Source organism: Haliotis rufescens, unplaced genomic scaffold (genome assembly GCF_023055435.1).
Source record: "Haliotis rufescens isolate VD_foot unplaced genomic scaffold, xgHalRufe1.0.p SCAF_167, whole genome shotgun sequence".
Classification (NCBI taxonomy): Eukaryota; Metazoa; Mollusca; class Gastropoda; order Lepetellida; family Haliotidae; genus Haliotis; species Haliotis rufescens.
Window position 1 is genome coordinate 184,957 of NW_025963854.1, and position 19,349 is coordinate 204,305.

Here is a 19,349-nt window from a genome sequence, read left to right on the forward strand (position 1 = left end):
CTTTAAGGCCAAGGAAGGAAAACACCCCTGAGGAGGATAAGAGTTCCCTGAAAACAAAAAGTGAAAGGTAATAACACTTTAAACTATGTATTCCTTTGGCCTAGACTTTGAAATACTTGTAGGGAATACAAGATGCTCACTGCTAAATGATATGGGTGGATAAACTTACCAAGTTCAAGTATTTGTCCTTTAACGAGATCACTTAAAAAACTTTTAATATAATGGACAGTTTTCAGTTATTAGGTACAGCAAGGGATCAAATTCTCATACATATATGAGTGGTTTGTTCAATACCATGTAAAAAACAGTGTTGTTACACCCTAATTAAGGGCTTGAGGGGGATAGAAATAGAATATGCATTTGATCTGCCAGGGGAGATAATTAAGAAATGTCGAACACTTTCACATACTTAAAAGGCTTATTTAGAAGTTTTCAAAGTAGTCAATGGGTTTTCTTTAATCTGCAGGGCTGCTGCTGATGTTCACCACTTGTTGCATGTTGGAGAGACTGACAAGTTGTACAATGAGGCATTCCGCCAGCACGCCAAGACTTCGCCCATGTGTAAGGGGGACATTGTCATGGACATAGACAATGAACAGCAGTGGGGACTTAACTGGATAGAGAGAATTAAATGCACTGACTGTACATACCTGTCAGAGTACCGTAAACTGTTCAAGGAGGTAGAGGGTAGTGGAATGAGAAGGGGATGTCGATCTTCCACTGCCAATACTGGAATACAGATAGGCCTCTCAAAATGTCCCATTGGAAGTGAGAGTTTCCGTGTCCTGTGCATGAGTGCCGATATACCTCCACCATCCCATTCAGGGATGCAGAAAGCTGCGAACAGAGTTTGTGATAATATAAAATCTCAGAACACAAAGGACATGAGAGCCAGGAGGGCGGAAACAAGGGAAATAAATAAATACAGGGGAACAAATTTAAATAACATTAGTTTATCAACTGATGCAATGTACAACAATCCACTTTGTTCAGGTGTTGGGAAAACCCCTTTTCAGCCAGCCACTCAGGTAACCTATGTGGCCACTGAGATCCAAACTAGTGACCATCAAATTTTGGCTTTAAACACAAAATCAAAGCTTTGTTCAAAGCACAGTTTAGTTGACAACATTTCTTGTGTAAACAACCCAGACTGCACATCTGATTTGCACATGTCAGAATCAATTGGTAATGAAAAACAGTTAGCTGCAGAGTGTTTCAGGGACTTAAAGAAAGATCAAATTGAGGTAGAATTTTTGACAACAGATGCTGATGGTGCAGCTCACACAGCTCTCTCTGAAATGTATGAAGCAGGTGATATGGATGTTTCCCCACAAACTTGTCTCGATACACGGCATCTCTCGGCCAGCCATAGAAAGTTTATTAAAAATTCTAAATTTGTTGTGGATATGATGCCTGCTAGAACCAAAAAAGACAAACAAAATTTGGCAAATACATTTTCTTTAGACTGTGCATCCAGATGTGCAGCTGGGTTCTCAGCTGCTTACTCAAGTCATGCAGGTGACCTGACAAAGTTGAAGACATCTCTTTCATGTACTTCTGATGCTATTGCAAACTGTTACATGGGTGATCACAGAAAATGTAAAAGGCAGTCATTTGTTTGCAAGGGGGAGAAGCATAATTGGTTATTGCAAAGTAAATATTTAGATAAAATCTTCAAAATTAGAAACAATGAAACTAACTTTCAAAATTTGAGAAAATGCACTGATTTTTTGTCTCGGCCCGAACATGATCGAAAAGACGCAATTCAACCTCAATAGTCAAAAGTGTGAGGCAACAAACAAGGCATTGCGCCGGTCATTACCTCGCGATACCACCTTTGCTCGTAACTTCCAAGGTAGAGCTCACAGTGCTGTTCATAGCGTCAACTGCCAGAGTCCGGTAAAGTCAATTCGCAATCTTCAAATTAGGGCTAGGCTGTGCTGTCACTGCAAAAGGAAAAATAGATGATGAGATAAGCAAAAGTCATAATAAAGTACTTAAAGCTAAAACATACAAGAAATCACAGAAAAGTAAGGACCGCCGTGCAAGGAAAAAGTTAGAACTATTCAAATTCCATCATTGTAGAAAAATTCATTATTCGAAAGACATGTTATTGAAAAGAAATGCATATTTGAGAAATTTACACCAAAAATAGGATAATCCATCTTAAAAATGGCCCCAAACAGAAAGATCTAATGATCAGATACATAACTTACACCAAACAGTAGGGTTTATGACTTTTGGTGCACAAGCCCTGTTGTCGACAGTGAAGTCTCTCCATGTTAATTTTATGGGACTCTACTTTCAAATGCACAACATTCACACAAGAGGCATTATGACAGAGATGGCTCACTTCAACTTTGTTGCCAAAGTTGTCAGTTTTGCTAAAACCATCTGGAAGGCATTTATGCACAATGCAGAGGGCTATTCTGTGAGCTCTCTCCTCTGTCCACGCCTTTGACGGCCACAAAAAGAAGCAACGACCATAGCCCTGCTTATCACGGCAGCCCAACCATTCCTTACAACCCCATTTCCCACTCGCTTCACCCATTTTGCGTTCAAATTTGCCTCTACAATTATCCCAAAAGATCTCCATGGCAATAGATATACAGAAAAACATATAAATTAGGAAATGCTGAAATATGCACTTACCCTACAGGTTACACACAACCAAATGTTTTCCCATAGACTTCTATAGTAACGTTATAGCTTTTTAAAAAATAACTAGGCATTCAACAGCCATTACATTTATAAATGTGCACAGTCTGGCCTTAAAGCTGCAATAAAAACACAAATTTTGGCTAGGTTACCCAGCTCCTTTTCCGAGTACAGGAAGCTGAACACTCCAACCCCAGTTCCGCACCAAATATCACCTGCTTGAAAATATCTGTGCTCACATAAAGCACTAGTCATCTTGTTCAAAAAGTCAGCACCAAATATTGAAAAATATGGGCAGTTTTAATTACTGGATGGATGTGCATTTAAAAGACATAAAAATCTTACACAATATCATCCAATCACAGCCTGCATATGTCTCTTTATCTGTACTGAAGGCTCCCTACGAAAACCGCACTGTCACAACCAGTTCTGATTAAGTGTAGTAGAACCTTGAGATTCCTCGTACTATGAAGGTGGCACAGAAGTTCTGCTACTTGTGCGAATGTGGACATGGCTGCTTAAACTCTTGATAGGTCGCAAAATGGTCAAAGCTCTTCCATGTATTATCATTATATCCGCTTTTGGTGATTTGTGATGTTTTAGTGATGCATTTCTCATTCTTCTTTCGATTCTTAGTGGAAACGAGCCAAAACAAGCGTTTAAAGCTTCTAAAAAAAATAATCACCCAAACTAGTAGTGTCTTACCTAGAGTGCTCACAGCAACCCTCAAGTGCCACAGCGGCGACTGCTCCAGGTGTGCCCAGTACTCTGTTGTGTGTCGTGGTTTGGCAGTGGTACATGTTCCTCCGCTGCAACAAAGTTGTAAATTTTACAATAAATTGTATATTCATAAAACTTATCCTATCTCACACTAGGCATTTCTCATTCTTCTTTCGATCCTTAGTTTCCGGATCGAGAGAAGAATGAGAAATGCCTATATACAGGCCTCTATGTGTCTGGTCATTAGTCTAAACAAAGGCCTCTATGTGTCTGGTCATTAGTCTAAACAAAGGCCTCTATGTGTCTGGTCATTAGTCTAAACAAAGGCCTCTATGTGTCTGGTCATTAGCCTAAACATAGGCCTCTATGTGTCTGGTCATTAGTCTAAACAAAGGCCTCTATGTGTCTGGTCATTAGTCTAAACAAAGGCCTCTATGTGTCTGGTCATTAGTCTAAACCATGGCCTCTATGTGTCTGGTCATTAGTCTAAACAAAGGCCTCTATGTGTCTGGCCATTAGTCTAAACATAGGCCTCTATGTGTCTGGTCATTAGTCTAAACATAGGCCTCTATGTGTCTGGTCATTAGTCTAAACAAGGGCCTCTATGTGTCTGGTCATGAGTCTAAACCATGGCCTCTATGTGTCTGGTCATTAGTCTAAACATAGGCCTCTATGTGTCTGGTAATTAGTCTAAACAAAAGGCCTCTATGTGTCTGGTCATTAGCCTAAACATAGGCCTCTATGTGTCTGGTCATTAGTCTAAACAAAGGCCTCTATGTGTCTGGTCATTAGTCTAAACAAAGGCCTCTATGTGTCTGGTCATTAGCCTAAACATAGGCCTCTATGTGTCTGGTCATTAGTCTAAACAAAGGCCTCTATGTGTCTGGTCATTAGTCTAAACAAAGGCCTCTATGTGTCTGGCCATTAGTCTAAACAAAGGCCTCTATGTGTCTGGTCATTAGTCTAAACAAGGGCCTCTATGTGTCTGGTCATTAGTCTAAACAAAGGCCTCTATGTGTCTGGCCATTAGTCTAAACAAAGGCCTCTATGTGTCTGGTCATTAGTCTAAACAAAGGCCTCTATGTGTCTGGTCATTAGTCTAAACCATGGCCTCTATGTGTCTGGTCATTAGTCTAAACATAGGCCTCTATGTGTCTGGTCATTAGCCTAAACATAGGCCTCTATGTGTCTGGTCATTAGTCTAAACAAAGGCCTCTATGTGTCTGGTCATTAGTCTAAACCATGGCCTCTATGTGTCTGGTCATTAGTCTAAACAAAGGCCTCTATGTGTCTGGTCATTAGTCTAAACAAGGGCCTCTATGTGTCTGGTCATTAGCCTAAACATAGGCCTCTATGTGTCTGGTCATTAGTCTAAACAAAGGCCTCTATGTGTCTGGTCATTAGTCTAAACAAGGGCCTCTATGTGTCTGGTCATTAGCCTAAACATAGGCCTCTATGTGTCTGGTCATTAGTCTAAACAAAGGCCTCTATGTGTCTGGTCATTAGCCTAAACATAGGCCTCTATGTGTCTGGTCATTAGTCTAAACAAAGGCCTCTATGTGTCTGGTCATTAGTCTAAACAAAGGCCTCTATGTGTCTGGTCATTAGTCTAAACAAAGGCCTCTATGTGTCTGGCCATTAGTCTAAACAAAGGCCTCTATGTGTCTGGTCATTAGTCTAAACAGACCATTCCAATATTTCTGAATCCCCTTGTCCATTTTGATAATCCTACTGTGCATGAAACGAGGATATGCCCATCATATTCCATGTGTTTGTCAGGTCTATCTGAGTGAAAATACATTCACCCCTTGCTTTATATGATAAACATTGCTGTTTAAAACTGTTATTTCCAAGTGTGTCATTGCAATTTTAACTGTGCCACAGAATTTTTAACTCTGGGGATTGCTCTCGTGGCATCCACTGTGAATAAAAGCCTGATCTATCATACAGACGAGAATCACACACATGTTCTGGATACAAGAACAATTCCCTTACTGACTGACTGACTGACTGACTGACTGACTGACTGACTGACTGACAAATGACTAGTGTAGGAAGTATCAATACTTATAACATAAATTTACGCTGATGGTGGCAAGGTGAGATTATTAAGTGAGGACAGTATTGAAGTTCATATCAAATGCAGAGGATGATATAAATATTCAGCCATGATTAGCTTTAATTAAGAACTATTATGACTGATCATGAATACAGCAATTGCAGTAATTCAATGAGTATTTTATATAAACCGGGACCAGTTGAAATTTGTTAATTCGATCCGAAATGTCATGGTTGCCCTGAAATTCACAGTTGAAGACGGTTAGTTCAAATTTAATGTTGCGTTGGTATTGCTTCAGCTATATACCAATATTCCCTTAATACGTTCAAATAAATACGAATGTATGTGGGAAGAACACGTGTGACATTTAAGTACTTCTGGAAAGAGCTGTCCAGCTGCATGGTGATCGCAGACAGTAATCTAACTCGACTTTACCTATTTCAATATAATTGCTACATGTAATTAGTGTTTTCAAAGGCAGCTGACTAATAGGAATACTTACCTAGAGTGTAGACATTGCTGTCACTGTGCAGCCACAGCTGTAAACAGACACTGACCACTTTACTTCCGGTGCCGGCAAGTGCTCTTGGCGCCTCCTATTGCGGCACGAGCAGTGAAGAGTTTTCTACCTTTGCTGTGAAGAGTGTTTCCGTGCCTCATTCAGCCACAGTCGAGTATCTCGCCACAGAACTGCATGCCCAACTACTCTTTCTAAAACTTGATAAAGATTATCTAAAGAAGGTATGTACATGAACTGTAACAATCAACTGAATGAAAAAAATGATTCTATGCATGTAGCGTCGTTATTCACAGGAGTAAGTAACAATTTAACACCACTTAACATGTACAATGCACGCGAGTCTCCCCGACTGTGGTTAATTCTCTTTCACTTCTGTATTAATTAAAATTACATACTGCCACTCTTTGAATGTTGTCTGTAATGGTTACAGTTAAAACGGCACCTCAGCAAAACCTCACCAAGTGAAAACGGCTACTTTATTGCACCTTATTTTAATTTTTTTACCTTGGTACTGAAAAAAATGAAATTAAACTTACATGGTCACTTGCAAACACAAATAATTGTGAAATGTTAACACAAGACAAGACCACTACAGTGAGTGGGTTTAAAGGGGCACTGATCTAACGCAATTCCCCGGACTGGTTGTTGCCTTTGTTATTGTTTTTTTCCCAGTGAGTACCCGGATGATACGCAACGCAACTGAGCGTGACCAGAGACTGGGCTACCGTCTGCAAGGACAGTTTAATAAACTTGGAGGCTGCAGGCAATATTTGTTTTACGCATTTTTGCATAAATGGATGTCGTCTTTTGGAAATACCCCAGATGGTTATAGTTTAATACTAAAAAAAGTATCCATGCAGTGAAAGCATTTTCGGATTTCAGATTGCGGCGATAATACGATTACTACTCCCTTGTTGTCATCCACGTTTTCTCGTATAACCCTACACTTGTGTATTTGTCATCATTCACTTGATGCTCAGTTAATGAATTTATTACAGGTACAATTAGTGGTAGCACCACTTAGATTACCCGACAAAGGTTCCCATTTGGCATTTATTGTGTCTGGGGTAATTATTCAATCTAAATCCAGGTTTGAAGTGAGGTGAAATGTGTGTTATGTAATATGCACGTGAGAGCCCAGCAAGAGATGAATGATCAGTTGATTTACTTTTTAACAGAAAATACGTTGATTGATTAATCACTGTTATCTTGCACAGTGGATATGTCAAAAGTGAGTGTTTACATGTCTAGGCTTACTAAACCAAAGGGAATACACTCATATCATGGCGTGAAGTGCCGATGTAAAAACAACATACTTTGTTCAAAGGGTTAACTGATAATACGTTGATTGATTGATCATTGTTATCTATCACTCAGTGGATTTTTTAGGAACCGTGGACGTTATGAAAATAGTTGTCATGTGGGCTTTCTCAGCCGACCCTTGAGACTTGACACCTATGTGAAACACCTGAAACAATCCAAGTGATCAGTTGAGAAACGAACACGGGTTATAATATCCCGAAACGATATATACCTTTTAAAATATTTGATTGTTACAAGAGACACGTGACATCGAATAAGTTTCTTTGTACAGCTGCAGACGAGTGGGATATTGTTCCTTTGTGTGGATATTCACGGATACATTCCTCGAACAAGGAAGCTGCCTAAAATTTATACACATAAATTTGGTAGGTTGTAATTATATGGTATTTGCATTTTGTTTTCCTTCATTTGAACCGATAATTCGTTCTTGTTTCTCTACGTCTTGGTTGGGAAATTCTTCAATGCGTGATAGACGTTGTTTTCACAGGTCTTTCCCTTGTAAGCGTGTATATATTACCGTCAATTTGTAAAATGTGATTCTCTCAGGCAATTTATAAAATGTGTAAATATTTCAGTAATTTTGACTAAAAAATCTGTCCAGATTGATTAAGACTATCAAAAGGGCCTACGAACATCACAACAGATTATTATGTAGGATTAGAAGCCAAACAACATAGAAATGTACTTTTCAACGTCACATTTTCAGTCTCTTTGTGATGACATTAAACATAAAAATGTTTGGAATTTGTTATCATAATAATAGAGATGGAAATGTTTTTCAGTCAATTTGTAAAATAACTTAATATTTAGACGTTTAATAAATATGTTACACATTTTGACAGTAAAATAATATACACACATTTAAAAAGCAATGCTCAGGTGAAATATTTACTTCATGTTGCAAGTCAAAATAGTGTAAACGAAAATCGCAAAATTACCAAGCAAGTGACTTATCAAAATTTCGTCACCATTACCGATCCTACCTACAAAGATACCTACATTTCCTTGTTATCTCGAAAACTGTATTTCATTTTGTTGATCAATGTGACCATACGCCCTTATTACTACCAGTATCCATAAAAGTGACTAATGCGTTTACGAATGGCGCAGCAGAGGTCGCGAACTAGTCTAGATTTCTGCTATACATCCGGGTACTCACAGGGAAAAAACAATAACAAAGGCAACAACCAGTCCCGGGGAATTGCGTTAGATCACTGCCCCTTTAATGCCGCTTTTAGCAGTATTCCAGTTATATCGCGACATGTCAGCTTAATGTCGGAGGAAAGCCCGAAGTGATGCAGGTCTCAGACGTTTACCACTTCGGTGAAACCCACGAGCATGGGTATGGTGCTGACAAACCGAGAAACATAATGGAGGCAAACCGCCAACCACTACTGACAAGGCTGATTCAGGAGGGCTGACTCAGGGCCGATGTGAGGAAGTCCTCCACATCTCGTCAGGATGACATCTTCCACGTGTGGCAGAGATATAAAGATGGATGCCTCTCCCGGACTCGGTTGCTGACTCAATGCTCTGTGGATCTTTGAAAGATTCAAGATGACAATATTCTACTGTGAACAACTGTGGAAGACAAGACAACGACAATGTACATGAACCATATATACTGCTACATAAATCATTCTTGAAAATAAAGGTCTGTTTTTGCCTGATAAATAGCAGCCATTTTCACCAAATGAAGTGTCGTTTTCACCCGAGAAATCAGTGAGGTTTTGCTGAGGTGCTGTTTTAGCCTACACCCCTGAACATCACTTGCTTGATAATGGTCTTAGAATTTACACTGAAATGTCGCTCCTAATTGTAATAAAGAAGTTGTTCATCCATACATCTTATCCTTACTTAGTAATAGTACCAACTAGATGCCTCTAAAAGAGGTAACACTTTGTATGTTGGCTTCATGTGAAGATGTGATATCTTCTATATTGAAACCCGTCACCTCTACAATGTTGGAGCGCGCTTGGAGACATAATTAAACATGCGCTTCGTCATGATGCTTATTACCTTGCTAAGTAACTAATATACCAAAGTGTATAGATTTTACAGATTGATGAATCGTGTGTTATACATGAATATGGACACATTAAGATCGATAGTTTCATGATATAACATTGCCAAAAGTATGTTAATCAGCATAAGGCAATGGTGGAGGCACTAACAGTTCTCAATTTTGACTTCTCATTGTCTGGTATTTTCTTTTCTAGGAATATTGTTCACCATGATGTTCAGAATGTCATTTTTGCTTATATTAAAGCGTGTGGCAGTTTTGATAATATATAAAATATCCAGGTACTTAGCAAACCTTTATTATGGGCAAGGTGTAAATGGGCCTAGTTGCCCGAACACCTATAAAATATTTTACTAATCAATAGTTATAACATTTATACTAAGTTTTCATATCAAAATTAGATCCACAGCCAGGGCTCTTATAAGTTATCATTGTGCAACATTGACAAAAAATTTCATATAATTATAGAGCGGCAAGTAGTACATATTTATCAAGGACAATGCAGATACAAAATATTAGTAGTTTCAGTTATAGCTCTCAGACAGATGCTAGCCTAACATGCCTAAGGTAACAAGGACACATCTCCCAGACATAATATCCAACAAGACAAAAGATAGGTGTACCTAGATTGCCCTGAACTAAGTAAATCACCTATATCATGCATATTAGAATAAGATTCAACAAATACTTCAATTTTTCATTAAGGATTAGCCCATCGACAAGCACCCAGAAGATATGTCAACAAGATTAGTGCCAGTCAAACAGGATTAACAGGCTAAGTTATTCCCCTCTGTCTAACCATTTATTAATCATTGGGCACACTCGATTGTGTATCAACCAATCCTATTCCTTGTTATTGTTCTAACTTCTAACAAATAATGCTGTGCGTAAATTTAGTATCACTATCACCCATGTTTTGTTCTACTATTGGGCCCCCAGGTAACCCCTTGAGAACTCAGGAGGGGGCTCTTCCATACCCACATCACCTGATTGATGAACCCAGTCTAGCACAGAGCACCTAATTACTTGTTTGTCTCCAACTGGTAAATTAGGTGAAGTGGGTGAATACCGGTGAGAAGAGGGGTACGTCATGCACAATGGTTCAGCAAAGTGACTCTCAGCAATTGTTAAAACAAGCTTAAACTACAAAGTTATTAATCGGTGTTTAGTGGGGCCTATACCAGATGTTTGAACTGTAAATTATCCTTGTCTCCCACAGATATTCATGGGAATGAAACAGCAGACAGACTGGCACAGCTAGCTCCGGACAAAGCGGAGATACACCCTATTGCTTTCAGCAAACTGGAGGAAATGCAAATCAAAGCAGAAATGACAAACCCAATGGGACGCAAGTGAAGGTTGCAGATGGCTTTACAAAATACAAAATTGAAACCCAAATTGGAAGAAAAGCCATACTACTACTCATCTGTAAAGATGGTCAGCTCCTCAACCGTATCTTTACAGAGCAGCAAAAGTAATTACATCCATTTTTAAACAGACAAATTTGTATCAGTTAGAAAAAAGAAACCATATCAAAATAAAAGCAGAAAGATGGTCTAAGAGTAACAAACTGTTCAACAGTTCAACCACACAAAACAGGCATATTCTGTATGAACAATTATATTATATCTTGTCAACATAATTATGATCTCAGAAGGGCATTACTGCCATCAATCATCTAAACTGGGACTTGACTTTCAGTGCATATCTTTATTTATTGTGATTATTTATTCTGAACTTTATTTTGTCATGGTCACTGAACAAATGCCTTGTGGGTGACCTCTATTGTGCTGACCTGTCTTGTGTGAGAGGTTAACATGCAGATTATATACAGATGATGTGAAAACCTGTCATTTTACTTTCTTTATTATGCCTGTTTGGCATTATTTTTTTTAACATTTGAAAATCTTTACTGCCTCAACATTTCATACAACACAAGTGCATTTGTTTTCCATCCACTATGTGGTTGTTCAAATTACACTTATTACCCGCTCAATGGATCAGTGTGCACTTAACAATCATTCTTAGCTCCCTGGGGAGTATACAACCCAAACTCCCTTGAGGTACTAGAAGGTAAAAAGTCACATTGACATCTCATCCTACCGGGTACCCATTCACAGCCTAGCTGTTGAACAACGTCGATCCAACTACTCCCATCGACCAGTGTTGCTCAACTTGACATGATTTGTGACCTGTGCACTGTGAACAGGACCACATGCCACCAGCTCATGCATTCTGATACAGATATGATAAATGATCAATAATTCTGATATTAAAAAAACTACCTTGACACCTACTTCACATACTCTGAGTTTCATGTTTTTCTTTGTGGGTCAGTCAACTGCTTGGTGGTCAATCAGAGTGTAAGCCCAGGCGTCTTCTGGATTGGCTACTTTTAAATCTCTGTGTCCCACTTTCAAACCCATTTGTTTTCACCCTGCACTTTGCATCGATACTTCACTGTGCACTGGACTGGAAGAAAGCATATATACTTAAATAAAGGTTAGTAGTTAAAGTTATAATTGTATTTTATGGCAGTATAATTGTGCAAATCACTTTAGTTTAATAAATGTATAGATCCTTAATTATATTTAAACATGTCTTATTTACTAGTATTAGTGTGTGCATGGTGAGTGTATGTATACTAGATATATTTCATTTCACTAGATGTGTGTCTGTTAATCTAGGACATTTGTGATTTCAGTAACTTGTATTTTGTATTAATAATTTGATAATAGTTTACATGTAATATTCATGTGTGTACATAAACATACCTTCATGATGTATTTTATATCATGAACAGGTTTTCACGAGGGTTTTGTCATATTTACGAGGGATTGTGACCACCAAAATACACCCCAGTGGGATTCACCGGGTGTATATATATATATATATATATACATATATATTGCTTGCATCGTAACATAATATTATATTTATTGATTTATTGTACCATATTTATATTGAATGTGTAAATCAATTAAACTTACATATCTAAGCATATAATCGTGAAATGTGTGTTTGTGTGGCTGCTTGTACTAGTCCGGACTGATACCGATTTATAGTGCTAGCTCACTGAGATACCATGCCGCAGTGTAACATGAATACCCCACTCAGACACAGTATACTGACTCCCAGCCGACCAGTCCTTGATTTAGCCCCTAAATGCCGAGCGCCAGACAGGGTAACAACAAGTACCATCTTTTAACGTCTTTTTGTATGACGCGGCCAGGGATCGAACCCCGGACCTTCCGCTCTCCGGGCGGATGCTCTACCACTAGACCACGGAGGCGGTCGAGTGAGTGAGTGAGTGAGTGAGTGAGTGAGTGAGTGAGTGAGTGAGTGAGTGAGTGAGTGAGTGAGTGAGTGAGTGAGTGAGTGAGTGAGTGAGTGAGTGAGTGCATGGTTAATGTGACTTTTGACATTAACATTATGGCAGAAGACACCAGAAATGGGCTTCACCCATTTCACACATTATACTCATTTCGGGAATTGAACCTGTCCCTGGCATGACAAGTGAACACTTTAACCCAGGGGCTACCAGGAGACACTGAGGCTGACTACAACTATTTACATTATGAAGAGAACTACATCAGATCCAAGTTCAACTTGTAACTTTTTCAGTGACATAAACTGTTGGAGAAAACAAAGAGTGCACATGAAATCATATACCAAATGCAGCACCAGCGTATTGTTGTCCTCCATGACAGCTACTGGGTTTTAATAAAACCAAATGAAAGGTACCCAGAAAGGCGTGCCTTGTTTTCTGTGACTATCCAATCATCCCAGTGTGCCTGCTGTATATCAGGCCCATAGAACCCATGTTGTCAGCCCACTGTAGCTAGGTGGTCGGGATGTGTGAGCTGGCTCACTGTGTGTCACTTTACCCAGTACACAGTGCTGACCTATACTGCTGGATACATCTATTGGTCATTGCTCTTATTCACAGACCACCGTCATATAGCTGGAATATTGCTGAGAGCGGCGTTAAACAACAAACAAACAAACAAACAAACAAAAAGACAAACAAACAACCCAAAAACAGAATAGATATGTTAGTCTCAATGAATTGTGGAATAACTGAGTTAAAGCCCTGGCAGGTTTACTAACAGTGCAACATTATTTCACCAATGGCAAGGGGAGGGGAGGGGAGGGGAGGGGAGGGGAGGGGAGGGAGGGGAGGGGAGGGGAGGGGAGGCGAGGCTAGGCTAAGGAAGGGAAGGGAAGGGAAGGGAAGGGAAGGGAAGGGAAGTGTAGGTGGGGGTTGTTGTTGTGGGAAGGAAAGGAACATGCATAATTTTACTCTCTTCAATAGTCGTCGACAATGGCCCCAATCCCACAAGTGAGCTGCCTCCTTTAAATCATTGCATCTCACATGCAGGCATAATATGACATTGACATTGACAATAAACACGAGGACAAATGACAGTAGTTGGATCCATGATGGTATTTTAAATATTTAAAAAATCCACAATATTATTTTTTGATGATTGATGGTGAAATATTTTTATTTTTTTATCTCTTTGTGATGACTTGCCAATGCAGTCGACTTCTTTTCCGTCACTGTGGACGACGTTCTGAATAAATGATTGTGACATGCCGACTTCACCGTTGTTTATTTGGCGTGGCAGACAGTTAACAGAAACTGAAGCTCTCTCGTGTGACGGAGCACTTTTGGATTTTCTGTTGCTGCAAAGACAATTTACCTTTGCACGTGCTGCTCAATGCAATCTAAATATAACCTACCTACACAATGTGAAAAGAACTCTTCATATTTCTCTCTGGGATAATAAGCAATGGGCGACTTTAGGTGACAGGCGCAAGGGAGCAATGGCTGCAAGGAAGCCGTACAATTCTGAATGGAAGGGAATGAACGCAATAGGACGTTGGCAGCGTTATGATGACCCCTAAACAGAGAACATCTTAGAAAAAACAACAAGGACCCAGACCAATGTAAATAGCACGCAAGCTAGTAGTAAAGCTGTTTTGTGAATTTTGGTGAAAGGAATTCTCCCAGGTGTGGCGTATTCGTGGGCCGTCGTTGATAAAAACTAGTTCCCAAAAAATGAAAATGATCGTTCCCCATTTTTGGATTGTTAGTAGTGTATGGAACATTCTGTTGAATTATTCAGCCGCTGTTATTTGTCCAAACTGTCTATATACGCTACGCGGCACTGTGCGAAAATTGGCACTATTTTCTCTTTTCTGGGGACCATCACCAACATTCTCTGGACTAAATATGTTGTCCAAGAAATGTTTAAACGTGTACAATGAGTGCCATTTCTTTCAGTGAAATACATTCTTTGTGTGAGACTAAGTTGAGCCAAAATTTAAAAAAAGGAGTATCGTCTTGAAACTCGGTAGGCGGGTAGGACAGGTCCCCCCGACCACGTTGACGTTCAAATTGTAGATTTCTACCGATGTTCTCCAGGCCTTAGGGGCGTCCGTAGTGTCAAAAGCATGACTTGTGACCATGGGCTGGGGTGCCAAAATTTAAAAAAAGGAGTATCGTCTTGAAACTCGGTAGGCGGGTAGGACAGGTCCCCCCGACCACGTTGACGTTCAAATTGTAGATTTCTACCGATGTTCTCCAGGCCTTAGGGGCGTCCGTAGTGTCAAAAGCATGACTTGTGACCATGGGCTGGGGTGCCAAAATTTAAAAAAAGGAGTATCGTCTTGAAACTCGGTAGGCGGGTAGGACAGGTCCCCCCGACCACGTTGACGTTCAAATTGTAGATTTCTACCGATGTTCTCCAGGCCTTAGGGGCGTCCGTAGTGTCAAAAGCATGACTTGTGACCATGGGCTGGGGTGCCAAAATTTAAAAAAAGGAGTATCGTCTTGAAACTCGGTAGGCGGGTAGGACAGGTCCCCCCGACCACGTTGACGTTCAAATTGTAGATTTCTACCGATGTTCTCCAGGCCTTAGGGGCGTCCGTAGTGTCAAAAGCATGACTTGTGACCATGGGCTGGGGTGCCAAAATTTAAAAAAAGGAGTATCGTCTTGAAACTCGGTAGGCGGGTAGGACAGGTCCCCCCGACCACGTTGACGTTCAAATTGTAGATTTCTACCGATGTTCTCCAGGCCTTAGGGGCGTCCGTAGTGTCAAAAGCATGACTTGTGACCATGGGCTGGGGTGCCAAAATTTAAAAAAAGGAGTATCGTCTTGAAACTCGGTAGGCGGGTAGGACAGGTCCCCCCGACCACGTTGACGTTCAAATTGTAGATTTCTACCGATGTTCTCCAGGCCTTAGGGGCGTCCGTAGTGTCAAAAGCATGACTTGTGACCATGGGCTGGGGTGCCAAAATTTAAAAAAAGGAGTATCGTCTTGAAACTCGGTAGGCGGGTAGGACAGGTCCCCCCGACCACGTTGACGTTCAAATTGTAGATTTCTACCGATGTTCTCCAGGCCTTAGGGGCGTCCGTAGTGTCAAAAGCATGACTTGTGACCATGGGCTGGGGTGCCAAAATTTAAAAAAAGGAGTATCGTCTTGAAACTCGGTAGGCGGGTAGGACAGGTCCCCCCGACCACGTTGACGTTCAAATTGTAGATTTCTACCGATGTTCTCCAGGCCTTAGGGGCGTCCGTAGTGTCAAAAGCATGACTTGTGACCATGGGCTGGGGTGCCAAAATTTAAAAAAAGGAGTATCGTCTTGAAACTCGGTAGGCGGGTAGGACAGGTCCCCCCGACCACGTTGACGTTCAAATTGTAGATTTCTACCGATGTTCTCCAGGCCTTAGGGGCGTCCGTAGTGTCAAAAGCATGACTTGTGACCATGGGCTGGGGTGCCAAAATTTAAAAAAAGGAGTATCGTCTTGAAACTCGGTAGGCGGGTAGGACAGGTCCCCCCGACCACGTTGACGTTCAAATTGTAGATTTCTACCGATGTTCTCCAGGCCTTAGGGGCGTCCGTAGTGTCAAAAGCATGACTTGTGACCATGGGCTGGGGTGCCAAAATTTAAAAAAAGGAGTATCGTCTTGAAACTCGGTAGGCGGGTAGGACAGGTCCCCCCGACCACGTTGACGTTCAAATTGTAGATTTCTACCGATGTTCTCCAGGCCTTAGGGGCGTCCGTAGTGTCAAAAGCATGACTTGTGACCATGGGCTGGGGTGCCAAAATTTAAAAAAAGGAGTATCGTCTTGAAACTCGGTAGGCGGGTAGGACAGGTCCCCCCGACCACGTTGACGTTCAAATTGTAGATTTCTACCGATGTTCTCCAGGCCTTAGGGGCGTCCGTAGTGTCAAAAGCATGACTTGTGACCATGGGCTGGGGTGCCAAAATTTAAAAAAAGGAGTATCGTCTTGAAACTCGGTAGGCGGGTAGGACAGGTCCCCCCGACCACGTTGACGTTCAAATTGTAGATTTCTACCGATGTTCTCCAGGCCTTAGGGGCGTCCGTAGTGTCAAAAGCATGACTTGTGACCATGGGCTGGGGTGCCAAAATTTAAAAAAAGGAGTATCGTCTTGAAACTCGGTAGGCGGGTAGGACAGGTCCCCCCGACCACGTTGACGTTCAAATTGTAGATTTCTACCGATGTTCTCCAGGCCTTAGGGGCGTCCGTAGTGTCAAAAGCATGACTTGTGACCATGGGCTGGGGTGCCAAAATTTAAAAAAAGGAGTATCGTCTTGAAACTCGGTAGGCGGGTAGGACAGGTCCCCCCGACCACGTTGACGTTCAAATTGTAGATTTCTACCGATGTTCTCCAGGCCTTAGGGGCGTCCGTAGTGTCAAAAGCATGACTTGTGACCATGGGCTGGGGTGCCAAAATTTAAAAAAAGGAGTATCGTCTTGAAACTCGGTAGGCGGGTAGGACAGGTCCCCCCGACCACGTTGACGTTCAAATTGTAGATTTCTACCGATGTTCTCCAGGCCTTAGGGGCGTCCGTAGTGTCAAAAGCATGACTTGTGACCATGGGCTGGGGTGCCAAAATTTAAAAAAAGGAGTATCGTCTTGAAACTCGGTAGGCGGGTAGGACAGGTCCCCCCGACCACGTTGACGTTCAAATTGTAGATTTCTACCGATGTTCTCCAGGCCTTAGGGGCGTCCGTAGTGTCAAAAGCATGACTTGTGACCATGGGCTGGGGTGCCAAAATTTAAAAAAAGGAGTATCGTCTTGAAACTCGGTAGGCGGGTAGGACAGGTCCCCCCGACCACGTTGACGTTCAAATTGTAGATTTCTACCGATGTTCTCCAGGCCTTAGGGGCGTCCGTAGTGTCAAAAGCATGACTTGTGACCATGGGCTGGGGTGCCAAAATTTAAAAAAAGGAGTATCGTCTTGAAACTCGGTAGGCGGGTAGGACAGGTCCCCCCGACCACGTTGACGTTCAAATTGTAGATTTCTACCGATGTTCTCCAGGCCTTAGGGGCGTCCGTAGTGTCAAAAGCATGACTTGTGACCATGGGCTGGGGTGCCAAAATTTAAAAAAAGGAGTATCGTCTTGAAACTCGGTAGGCGGGTAGGACAGGTCCCCCCGACCACGTTGACGTTCAAATTGTAGATTTCTACCGATGTTCTCCAGGCCTTAGGGGCGTCCGTAGTGTCAAAAGCATGACTTGTGACCATGGGCTGGGGTGCCAAAATTTAAAAAAAGGAGTATCGTCTTGAAACTCGGTAGGCGGGTAGGACAGGTCCCCCCGACCACGTTGACGTTCAAATTGTAGATTTCTACCGATGTTCTCCAGGCCTTAGGGGCGTCCGTAGTGTCAAAAGCATGACTTGTGACCATGGGCTGGGGTGCCAAAATTTAAAAAAAGGAGTATCGTCTTGAAACTCGGTAGGCGGGTAGGACAGGTCCCCCCGACCACGTTGACGTTCAAATTGTAGATTTCTACCGATGTTCTCCAGGCCTTAGGGGCGTCCGTAGTGTCAAAAGCATGACTTGTGACCATGGGCTGGGGTGCCAAAATTTAAAAAAAGGAGTATCGTCTTGAAACTCGGTAGGCGGGTAGGACAGGTCCCCCCGACCACGTTGACGTTCAAATTGTAGATTTCTACCGATGTTCTCCAGGCCTTAGGGGCGTCCGTAGTGTCAAAAGCATGACTTGTGACCATGGGCTGGGGTGCCAAAATTTAAAAAAAGGAGTATCGTCTTGAAACTCGGTAGGCGGGTAGGACAGGTCCCCCCGACCACGTTGACGTTCAAATTGTAGATTTCTACCGATGTTCTCCAGGCCTTAGGGGCGTCCGTAGTGTCAAAAGCATGACTTGTGACCATGGGCTGGGGTGCCAAAATTTAAAAAAAGGAGTATCGTCTTGAAACTCGGTAGGCGGGTAGGACAGGTCCCCCCGACCACGTTGACGTTCAAATTGTAGATTTCTACCGATGTTCTCCAGGCCTTAGGGGCGTCCGTAGTGTCAAAAGCATGACTTGTGACCATGGGCTGGGGTGCCAAAATTTAAAAAAAGGAGTATCGTCTTGAAACTCGGTAGGCGGGTAGGACAGGTCCCCCCGACCACGTTGACGTTCAAATTGTAGATTTCTACCGATGTTCTCCAGGCCTTAGGGGCGTCCGTAGTGTCAAAAGCATGACTTGTGACCATGGGCTGGGGTGCCAAAATTTAAAAAAAGGAGTATCGTCTTGAAACTCGGTAGGCGGGTAGGACAGGTCCCCCCGACCACGTTGACGTTCAAATTGTAGATTTCTACCGATGTTCTCCAGGCCTTAGGGGCGTCCGTAGTGTCAAAAGCATGACTTGTGACCATGGGCTGGGGTGCCAAAATTTAAAAAAAGGAGTATCGTCTTGAAACTCGGTAGGCGGGTAGGACAGGTCCCCCCGACCACGTTGACGTTCAAATTGTAGATTTCTACCGATGTTCTCCAGGCCTTAGGGGCGTCCGTAGTGTCAAAAGCATGACTTGTGACCATGGGCTGGGGTGCCAAAATTTAAAAAAAGGAGTATCGTCTTGAAACTCGGTAGGCGGGTAGGACAGGTCCCCCCGACCACGTTGACGTTCAAATTGTAGATTTCTACCGATGTTCTCCAGGCCTTAGGGGCGTCCGTAGTGTCAAAAGCATGACTTGTGACCATGGGCTGG

The 19,349-nt window shown here is 42.0% G+C and overlaps 1 long non-coding RNA gene across 3 annotated transcripts; it reads right to left on the reverse strand.

Moving 5' to 3' along the window:
- Position 1: 1 nt before the first annotated feature.
- Positions 2-14,155, reverse strand: LOC124126052. Of its 3 annotated transcripts, none has more exons than XR_006859735.2 (7): positions 14,050-14,155; positions 11,601-11,775; positions 5,940-6,154; positions 3,364-3,467; positions 1,823-1,946; positions 651-837; positions 2-47 (listed from the first exon to the last, which is right to left on the reverse strand). It is a non-coding gene; the product is annotated as an uncharacterized LOC124126052 (long non-coding RNA). The 3 variants fall into 3 exon arrangements; XR_007221678.1 differs by having other exon boundaries at positions 11,589-11,775; XR_007221679.1 differs by having other exon boundaries at positions 11,589-11,775; positions 14,054-14,153.
- Between the last annotated feature and the right edge of the window lie 5,194 nt (positions 14,156-19,349).